Raw genomic sequence first — 10257 nt, forward strand, 5'->3', positions numbered from 1 at the left:
ACTGAGTTATCAGACCCCTTCTTAAGCCAGTATAATCAAGTAATGAAATAAGTGGTAGTCGGTAGGGATGTGATATACAGGTTTCATAAGGAACCAAAGCCAAGGTGGCATTGTGATGCATATCTGTAATCCCGGAACTCTGGGGAGACTAAGACATGAGGATTATAAATTCAAGCCCAGCCTGGACAACTTAGCAACACAACAAGACCCTGTCTCAAAATTTTAAATTTTAAAAAGGAGCTGGAAACATAGCTCAGTACAAAGGCTCTATGTTCAATCTACAGAATCAAATAAAAAGTACCATTGCTAAAGCCAGGGAAGCATTCAGACTTCAGGAAGGGATAGGAGCAGAGTTGGAGGTAGGTCAGAGGCACCTTCTCTTTCCAATCTATGGCATATTGTACTTTCCTTCAAGACCAGCTTTCTCTGCTTCTTAGTCACATGACAGAAAATAATCAACAGCTCCCAAGTTTAAGTGTCACATATTGGACTAATAGGAAAATCTGCTTTCTCCCTTATCTCAGGGGACAATTGTGAAGTGAAATAATGTGAGCACCTCAGGACAGGTTGTTCATCTCTAGACTATTTGACTATCACTAAGAAGTTAGCTCACAAAGGATAGAAAGGCTGTAGGACCAATCAATACAGGTTGGAGGACAGTTGCAAAGTAAAAGGGAGTGACTGTGAGTTGAACAAATGCCCTATGTTAGAATTGTCCAGAAAAGCAGAACCAATAGGAGAGAGACAGATTGTAAGGAATTGACTCATGTATTATGGAAGCTGAGAAGTCACAAGATTACTCTTGGCAAGATGGAGACACAAGAAAGCCTATGCTGCTGCAGTTTCAAAATGATTTCAAAGGCCTAAGAACCAGCAGAGACCATGATGCCATTTCCAGGAAAAGAACTATGCCTGCTTCAGGCAGCCAACCAAGTGAAATTCCCCTACTTTGTTCTGTTCAGATCTTCGGCTGATTAGAGGACCACTCACACTAGGTAAGGTAATTGGCTTTACTCAGTCTACTAATTCAAATGGTAATCTCCAGAAACAAGTGTACAGAACAGAATAGTTTGTTCCAATGTCTGGGGACCGTGTAGCCCAGTAAAGTTGGCAGGTAAAATTAACCATGTTGAGTATCCCCCACCACAAACAACAGTGTCTTCTGGAATCTAAACATGGATGTAACTAAAATATACATCTAGTGGTATTTTAATTTTTATGACAGTGTAGACAAAATATATCAAAAATAATTTTTTGCTAATAAAACATGAATTGCTGTATACTTCAAAGGAAAGTAAAATGCTAAACTGATGTCTTAGCCCCAAGTATATTTCTATAATTCAATTGAGCACAGGCTTATCTCAAAAAAGACACAGAGTACCATCATATTTTCCTTACCAAAAGTAATGAAGTAATAATGCATGAATTCACATACTTTCAAGATTATTTGAAATTTTTAGATTATTTGTCATTACATTCTTGCTTAAAGATGCATATGCATTCTGATTCATAAGCTAAAATGATAGGAATTAATTTAAGACTTATGATCCTTGTGCATTTGGTGACTTTTTCATTATTAAGCAGAAGCAGAAGCTAATAAAAATGCAATCCTTTAATTCACTAATGAAAAGATTACTTATTAGCCTGTGGTTTACATTATTAAGCAAGTTTGAAAGGTTAAACGCTCATGTTCTAAATTATAGAATAAAGGTTATTCTCATTCATTTCTTGTTGCAAAAAGAAGTGTGTTGAGAATATTAAAATTTTTGGAATATTTACTTTTTAAATTGTTTATCATTTATTCACTAAATTCTTCAATACCTACTATTTATTAGGAGCTAGCCATAACATTTCCTCAGTTCAAACTCAGGACCTCCCATATCTAGGCAAGTGCTATATCACTGAGCTATATCTACAATCCATTGGCCCTAATTTTAAGGCATATACTTCAAATGTAAACTGTATGGTTTTTTCTCATGACTTAGTTGGCTCAATTAATACTGTTTAAATCATGACATTAAAATAAACTGATAACATTATTTGAAGAGTATATCAATCTTTTAAATGTTGACCTTTTATATACTAAAAATTACTGTGAGAAAATCAGGCTGAATCTTACCTATTTTTTCAGTGAAGAGAGCAAATGCATAAAAAATATGAAATTAGTTAATGGAGATTCTAAAGTATTCAATAATGAAGGTAGAACACAGTCTCTTAACTCTGGATCTATTAATACTACTTCACTGACTCACTAAATGATACAAAGTTATGTAACAATAATAAAATTCCTCCTTGAGGATACTATGTTAAACCAGCAGAGAGGAATAAAGAGGATGGGCTAAAATAGAGGGTAATGGGGAATGGACATGAGGAAAATATGTTATATGAATGTATAAATCCTTCAAGTATTTTATTTCAAAAATTCCTCATTGACATATTAGTGCAGGAAATACAGTTTTTTTATTTTTCTAAATCATATTATCTGGCTGACCCCTCATATAAAACAATAAACTAAAAAATTACATTTCACCAGGTGTGGTAGCGCATGCCTATAATCCCAACACTCAGGAGGCTGAGGCAGGAGGATCGCTGTGAGTTCAAGGCCAGCCTGGGCCACAGAGTTAGTTCCAGGTCAGTCTCAAGTACATAATGAGACCCTGTCTCAAAAAAAAAAAAGAAAAAAGTTTCTTCAAAAATTACATTTCATTAATATTTTGGGATCGCTCTTCTGGGGCCAAATATGTATTTATTCTTATTGCTTCAGTAGAACTTGTGAAGTTGGTGATGGATATAAAAAGTGGCTTGGGAGATGGAGGTAGCTAATTGTTATGGTAGTACCTACTGAAATATATACCTCCTGGCATTCACGCCCTGTGTGATGTCCATACACATTAAATCTGCCTGGCCCCATGACTTGTTTTAACCACTAGATTGGGGCAGAAGTAACTAAGCCAATTTTAGGGCAAAACCCTATGAAAGCCTAGTAGTTTCCATATTTGCACTTTTGGAACCTCAAAGCACAGGATAAGAAGTCCATTTATCCTACTAGAGTGATCATGTGGCAAGGCCAGGCTGAGCCATCTTCCATCTATTTATTCCCCATGAAGCATTATCAATCAATCCACCTTGAACAGTTTCGCCTCAGTCGTCAGTCTGCTCCAACTTCATGAAAGATCCCAAGAAAGACTAGAAAAAGCCTTTCAGCTAAGCCCAGACAACCCACAAGATTTTGAGAAATCCACTAGCTTTCTACTGTTATATCAGTAGAAACCCAGAGAGAGAGTTATAGCAATCCTCACCACTATAGAAATTACTTCCCAAAGGCTGTTACAGTTTTTTAAATGGAGTATCTCCCAAAGACTCATAGTGAGGGCTTGACTCTCAGTGCAATAATATTCCGAGTTGGGACTTAGAGAGATGACTGGATTACAAGGACACTAACCTCATCAATGGTTTAATCCACTGGTAAGTTCATTGCTGAATGTGCTATCAGGAGTTGGGGTCCAAAATGGGAGTAATCCCTAGGAATGTGCCTGAAAGGTATTTGTCCCCCCATTCCAGCCCTTCCTCTCTGCCCCCCTCCCCCTTCTCTGCTTTCTAACTGCCACGAAGTGAGCAGCTTTGCTCCACCTCACTTCAAGCCCATGGTGATGGAACCATGGACTGAAACCTCATGAGCCCAAATAAACCTCTCCTCCTTAAAGCTGGTTTTCTCAGGCACTGGATCACAGGGACAAGAAACTAACACTAGTACCAAGGGTCCCGTATCAATGAAATAAAACTGGACAATAATACTCAGAAGGGTGCAAGCCTACTCTATGTTTTTGTCTCAGAATTAACCCAGGCTTGTTTCTTATGCTTGCCTAGGTTGTTCTTCGTATGACTCTAGGAATTATCATTCCCCTTTGAGTTATCATATATTTATATAATTGTTACACATCAGCAAAGCATATTGAGAAAGAGGTGGAAGAGGTACCTTATGTAGGTTTTCACTAGACTCTCACTTTAATTAGAGAGAAGGAAATACAACTATCATTCTAATTGACATTTCTACTAGGCTTAATCAAATCATTGAAAACCACTGATTCCTGGTGCTTTTAAAATGTTAAGACATCAGGCTATTTTCTGCTTCCATTCTTTCTTCCTCCAAATGCTCTGTCAACCAGAGAAAACGCCAGTAGTTTAGTTAGGTAGTACCTTCCTGCCCTTCTAGATTTGTTTGTACTGCTGGTGGTGTTGACTCCTCCCCCAATTCCAGACTCAAATGCAATGGTAGCAGCAGGGTGGACACGATGAAATCTCCTTGACCTACTCAATGAATTCCTCACTGAACAGACAACGCTTGACTTTCTTCTAGCACCCATCCTCCCTTTCTACTAGCATTTTGATTTGCTTCCATCCACTAAGCAGACTCGGTGGGGTGATAAAACAAGGTGCTTTCCATCCCCATTGCAGAAGCCAAAGGGACCTCAAGCTTCTCTTCACCATCCCAAGACCCGGTTTGGAAATGTAAATTGAAGGGAGGGAGCGTACGGTCTCATTTCTGCCTTTTAGGAAATTCCTATTTTGTACATAGGACCCACATATTCATCCAATCAATCAACATTTACAATACAATACAATTGTCAATTTCAATACTAGACCTTGGCAGATTGATAAAACAACATCCTCCTTTCCCTCATAGAAATTGCAATGTGATAAACAATTCCAAGAAAGTGTTCCAAGTACAATATTAGAAGTAAATAAAGAATGAAAGTGGAGTGCAGAGAAGAGAGTAGACAGTTCTATGTGAGAACTTAGAAAACATGTCACTGAGGTGCGCTAAGCATTGAGAAATGAGCAATATGAGAGAAGAATGATCTATGCAGTTAAAGAGGATCCACACAATTATGGAAGTGTTAAACAGCAAGACAAATTTTAGGGTCTCAAGTAATTCATCATTGCTGGAACACAGAGTAGAAAATGAAAGCCAGAGGAAAATGGCTTTCACAAAAGTGGATGATTTTCTGTGGTTTCTGCATGTTAGGATATTTCAACTATTTTTTAAGTATAAAAAAGAAAGGGCAGTCAAGTTGGGAAGTATGGCTCAAGCCTACAATCCCAGCATTCTAGAAGTCTGAGGCAGGAGGAAAGCAAACTAGAGCCCAGCCTAGGCAACTTAGCAAGATTCTACCTCAAAATTTACAAATTTAAGATAGGGATGTAGTTCAGTGAAAGGGTCTTGGGTTCAATTATCAGTGCAAATTAAATAATTAATTAAAATTAAATAATTAATTAAATAATTAAATAATTAAAAATTAAATAATTAAAAATAAAGGACAAAGGGTTTATAATGGATTTTTTGTTTCTAAACTAAGGAGCTTTAATGATATCATGAAAAGTTTATCCATTCTTTACAATATGAGAAGCAAGAATCGCACGATTAGATTTTTTTTCAAAGACTAGAGATTGACTGAGGAGAGAAAACTGAAGCCAGATAAGCTTGACGATGCTATAGCCAACCTTACTGTAATTGAAGAGATTTTCTGAGAACAGAACCTGTTTATCACTCCTTGTATGGTTAAAAGAAGAAGATAATGATACCTACTTCTTCAATTGCTCATCTGTATAAAATGAGAAAACAGGCAAGGTATAGCTTGAGGGTTGAAGGGGAAATAAAGGCCTAGACTTTAAGAATGCGATAACCACATGGACACAAATTCTGGTCACATGAATATAAGGCAGGCTAACAGCAGGCAAATTCTGGGTGGTATAAGTAAATCATAGCAGTCACTTTTATTGAATTGTACTTAAAACTTTCCTTCCAAAGAAAATTGCATAATAAGAACTGTTTATGCATCTAGAGCCATCGTGCTCTGGGAACCTCCAATTCATCTACAACTTCAGAAAGTTATCAATGAGCTCTAAAGCTGTGAATGGCCAGCAGATCTGACTTCATCTTTTCTTTGGGAAGGTCACTTTATCAGGTGCATCTTCCATGGGGCAGCAATGAATCCATCACTAAGGACTATATCAAGCATTATCAAAAACACATTCAAATTAAGCATTAGTGAAATAAAACTAAGTTCATGGGCAAAGAAACAAGGAAACAAGGAAGGGGTATGAGAAGGGCACTATTTTTAATTTTCTTATATAAAGAGTGGGAGGATTAATAGCTTATTTTTGTAAAGTATTTTAAAGATAAATTGTACTGTTGACTTGCCAAAAAAACATTCTTGTGATTATTTGCTGTGTCCTGCATGAATATTTAATCATTACCCTGGGAAAGTAACTCCTGTTTAATCCATCATCCTTTTCTTCTCAGTAGATAGCATGCAACAGCCTAATTTTCCCCTAAACATATTATTTTTTACAAATACCTCCAAGGCAGTTTCCATCACCTGAGCACTAAGGCACAAATACATCATGATATGTTTGGACTTTCTTGTTAATGGTCTTGTTAATGGTTAACATACATAACATGGTAGATCTTCTATGCTAGAGCTCCTTGAAGGTACAAAGTGCACCACTGTGAACATAAATTGGTTATTTCCAAAATAAGCTTTTTAACAAAGAAGAAACAATACAGGTTCTGACTCACTCAACTGTTTCTAAGTGTTATCAAAAACAAAACATGTCTTATTTCTCCAAACATGCATTTCACAAATTAAGAAAAAGCACTCCTGGTGTCACCCAAAGTAGTGATTTTCAGCCAGCGTGCTTCATGCCCCACTAATTAAGCTATTTTTAATAAGAAACAAGAAGGAAATACCAATACTTCTTAGAGTTTTAACCCTAACGTGAGATGGACCTGGGTCCCAGGATCTGTCCAGAGTGCCGGCCCTGATGCATAGAGTATTGCTGGCAGCTTTCCTTTCTCTGCACAACCCTGGCAGATACACACAATGGCCTCCTGTTGGAGCGAGTCCCACATGCACAACAACATCTGGCACTGGAGGGCAGAAGGGCAAAAACCCAGCGGGTGATCCCTGGCAAGTAAGGTTGGCAGGAAAACATCAGGAAATGAACAACAGGACAATGATTATGAGATATAGCATATACATGGCTACACTTCACAGGCTGCAGGATTACAGTGTCTGTCACGCTCACAGGTAAACATGGAAAAAAGAAGAGGCAAATCTCAATATGTTTTCAGTTGTTGCCAGAAGAACTCTGTGTCCCCAGTAGACTAATTCTGGGTTCAATTAGTTCTAAACCAGTGACCCAAAGAACATGCAATTAATTCTAAAACACTGGATAATTTCTTTCCTAGTAAAGCCTTAATGAATTGGCCAGCTTTGCCATCATCAGTGGGATGGTCCTATTTGGGAGATCAGGCTCCAGACAGAAATAAAAGGAGCTGCTTTTTCCTCCATCGTACTTTTCATTAGTGCCTCGGCCAAACCAGAAAATCAGATCCAACTTTTCCTTAGGAAATTCTCACACCCTCTTCCTCTTTCCTAGCTACATGACCTCAGATTTGAACTTGTCCATGGAGAACAGACCTTCTTAGGTAGAGGGAAGAACAAATTCCTTTGAGTCAACTTACCTCAGCAGGATGAAATGGTGTATAGGTTAAGTCCAATAACTCACAGACCAAGCCAGATCTGAATCTTGACTGTCACCTGAGAACTGTGTGACCTTCAGCCATTAACACTTCTGAGGCTCAATTTTCTCACTTGCAAAATTAGGAAATTGTATTATAAGGCCAGCTACTATCATGTTACTCATCTAAAAATGCATTAAATCATATTTTAATGTAGAAACAATGCATTCAGTGTAAATGGAAAAATTCTAACCTTTGGGGATATAATTACTCATACATTTATACATCACTCTTATCTTTCAGTTGGCATAACAAAATTTAAGTGAAATCATCTTTAATGCAGAATCTAAAGATGTTTCTAATGCATCTAGCACAGGAATTTTCAGGTATGTATATTTTTTTTCAAAACTAGTGCTCATGATCTTAATTTATTGGCAGTTTGAGGTTGAGGATGAATACCTTAGCATTCGGGACTACTGCAGGATACAGTTTATATACTCACAGCCTGAAAAACTGTTATTCATACAGACCCTAAGAACAGTTCTTTAAATGAGTGGGTTTTGCTAGACACAAACCTGCTCTTTCTGAAAGCCACCAGGTGGTGGTATCACTGGACAGTCAGCAACTGCAGGATCAATGGCTATGTGACATGTGACTTGGTTAGACTCTTCACTTTGGAAATTGTGATTTACTGAGAATACGGGGCTCTTTTTAAAAAAGAATATAAAGCTGATGGCTATTTTTAGTGAGTCAATTGCTTCTAATCACAAAGAAAAGGATTTTACACAGGTGAAAGAAATAAGAAAGATTCGTGGACTTTATTAAGATTTTTCAAGAAACATTTGTTCTCCTGGATATTCAAGTGTGAGAGCTCAATACAATTTTTAAATCTCATCTTTACATCCTAAATGATACATATCATTACTCAAAGTTCATATAGCCTAAAAGAAATATTTTCCACAAAGTAATATTAGATCGCTATTCTTACAAAGCTATTAGAATATAACACATTTAACTAATCATGAAATATTACATACTCATTGAAAACAATTTCAGAGGTAAAAGTAAGCATAGAAAAATAAAAATACAAACACACTATATCCTATGAAGAAATAACCTTTTAAACATTTTGCATTATCCCTTTTTTCAAATGATATAAATATATATATATATATGTGTGTGTGTGTGTGTGTGTGTGTGTGTGTATGTAATTTCACTATAAATTTAAAACCATCCAAAATTATATACCCTGGGAATTCTCCCTTCATTTATGTTGGTGACATCAGTGGTCTATAAATTCTTTTTGTGATGAAAGAAAAAGGCTTTAAAAATATTCAAGAAAAATATATAGCAAAACTAAATTGAGTAAAAGGAATCTAAAATATTTCCAAAATGGATATGTAAAATTAAGCTCTCTCATTTCACATTAACTTACCCCATTACATTCTAGCTAATTCTTTGCCATCCATTTTATACTAGGATTTTAATTGTGTTTTTTTTTAACCTAGCTTCCATATATGCATGTATGCACACACGCACACACACACACACACACACCCACACACACACATATCCTCAGGGCACAAATGACCTCCTGAGCAAAGCAAAGAAACATTAAACCTAAAGCAAAAAGTGCCTGGCACTCTCTACAATTCCTTCCAATATGGTAAAATATGTGAATAATCCTGCCTTGGGATATTCAAGCAAGAAATACCCAAATCCAGGTACTAAAGACTATTCACTGAAATTCTAAGATGATATGGCTTTGCTTTAAGTTTCAATACTGAATTGACTTCACTGAGGAAGCAATCTAATGTAATTAAAGGCTAAAGATCTGGATCTGTAACAGAATTTTTGCCAAATCACTTAATTTTTATAAACCTACAATATGTATTCTTTAAATAATATTTAATGCCAAGAGTTATTTTGAAAATTAAAATAAAATAATGGAAGTAAAAATCCTCATGTAGTACAATACTAGGAGTAAAAATTAAATATTGTTATGAATAAATGTTATGTTTACAATTCCTTCGCCTCATACTTCAGAGCAACTTCCTGTTGAAATATTAAGGCAATTCTAATCATTCGGAATTTGCTTTGCCCAAATCCTAAACTTGAAAAGCAATTCTGTCCTTATGTGCAGTTATTTTCTATTATCATGTGGTATTCTAAGCCTTACCTAATATTATTTCTATTCTTTTTTTTTTCAGCTTTAATTGAGTTTATTGGTACATTTTAGGGATACAGTACAGTTACATTCATTGTTGGGATCTTATACCTCTACATGACAAGTCTTGATTCTCATTTTTTCCCCTTACCTCTGCCCTCCCTTCACCCCCTCCTCCCCTCCCCATCTACAAACACTTTATTTTCATCTTTTCATTCTCTCACATTTTTTTCTTTTCTCTTTTTGTTCTTCCCCTACGTATCACACCTTCCCTACACCTTTAGCTCCTTTCCTCCCATTTCTAAATGTCAGTAATCTTATTAGAATCTTATGCATTGTTGCAGAATATTCACACCAGGGAAACTATTTGGTATTTACACATGTGGGACTTATTTATTTCACTTAGGAGTATATCTTCAATATGTATCCATTTTCCTATGAATGAATCTATTCTCTCGCTCTTTATGGCTGAGTAATATTCCATTTTATAGAAAAACCACAACTTCTTTATCCAGTTTCCAACGGATGGGCAAATAGGTTGTTTCCAAGATTTAGCTATTACAAA

At 36.3% G+C, this 10257-nt stretch overlaps 1 long non-coding RNA gene across 1 annotated transcript in view; it reads left to right on the forward strand.

Annotated features, from left to right (window-relative positions):
- Positions 1–972: 972 nt before the first annotated feature.
- The window catches only part of LOC104854404, a 12131-nt gene continuing 2846 nt past the window's right edge, over positions 973–10257 (forward strand). Inside the window, exons 1-2 of the long non-coding RNA XR_778075.1 lie at positions 973–995; positions 7829–7911. This is a non-coding gene — a long non-coding RNA (uncharacterized LOC104854404). The remainder of the gene's footprint in view (positions 996–7828; positions 7912–10257) is intronic.

The sequence above is a fragment of the Fukomys damarensis genome, unplaced genomic scaffold (genome assembly GCF_012274545.1).
Source record: "Fukomys damarensis isolate Sample0158 unplaced genomic scaffold, DMR_v1.0_HiC HiC_scaffold_36, whole genome shotgun sequence".
NCBI classification, from domain to species: domain Eukaryota; kingdom Metazoa; phylum Chordata; class Mammalia; order Rodentia; family Bathyergidae; genus Fukomys; species Fukomys damarensis.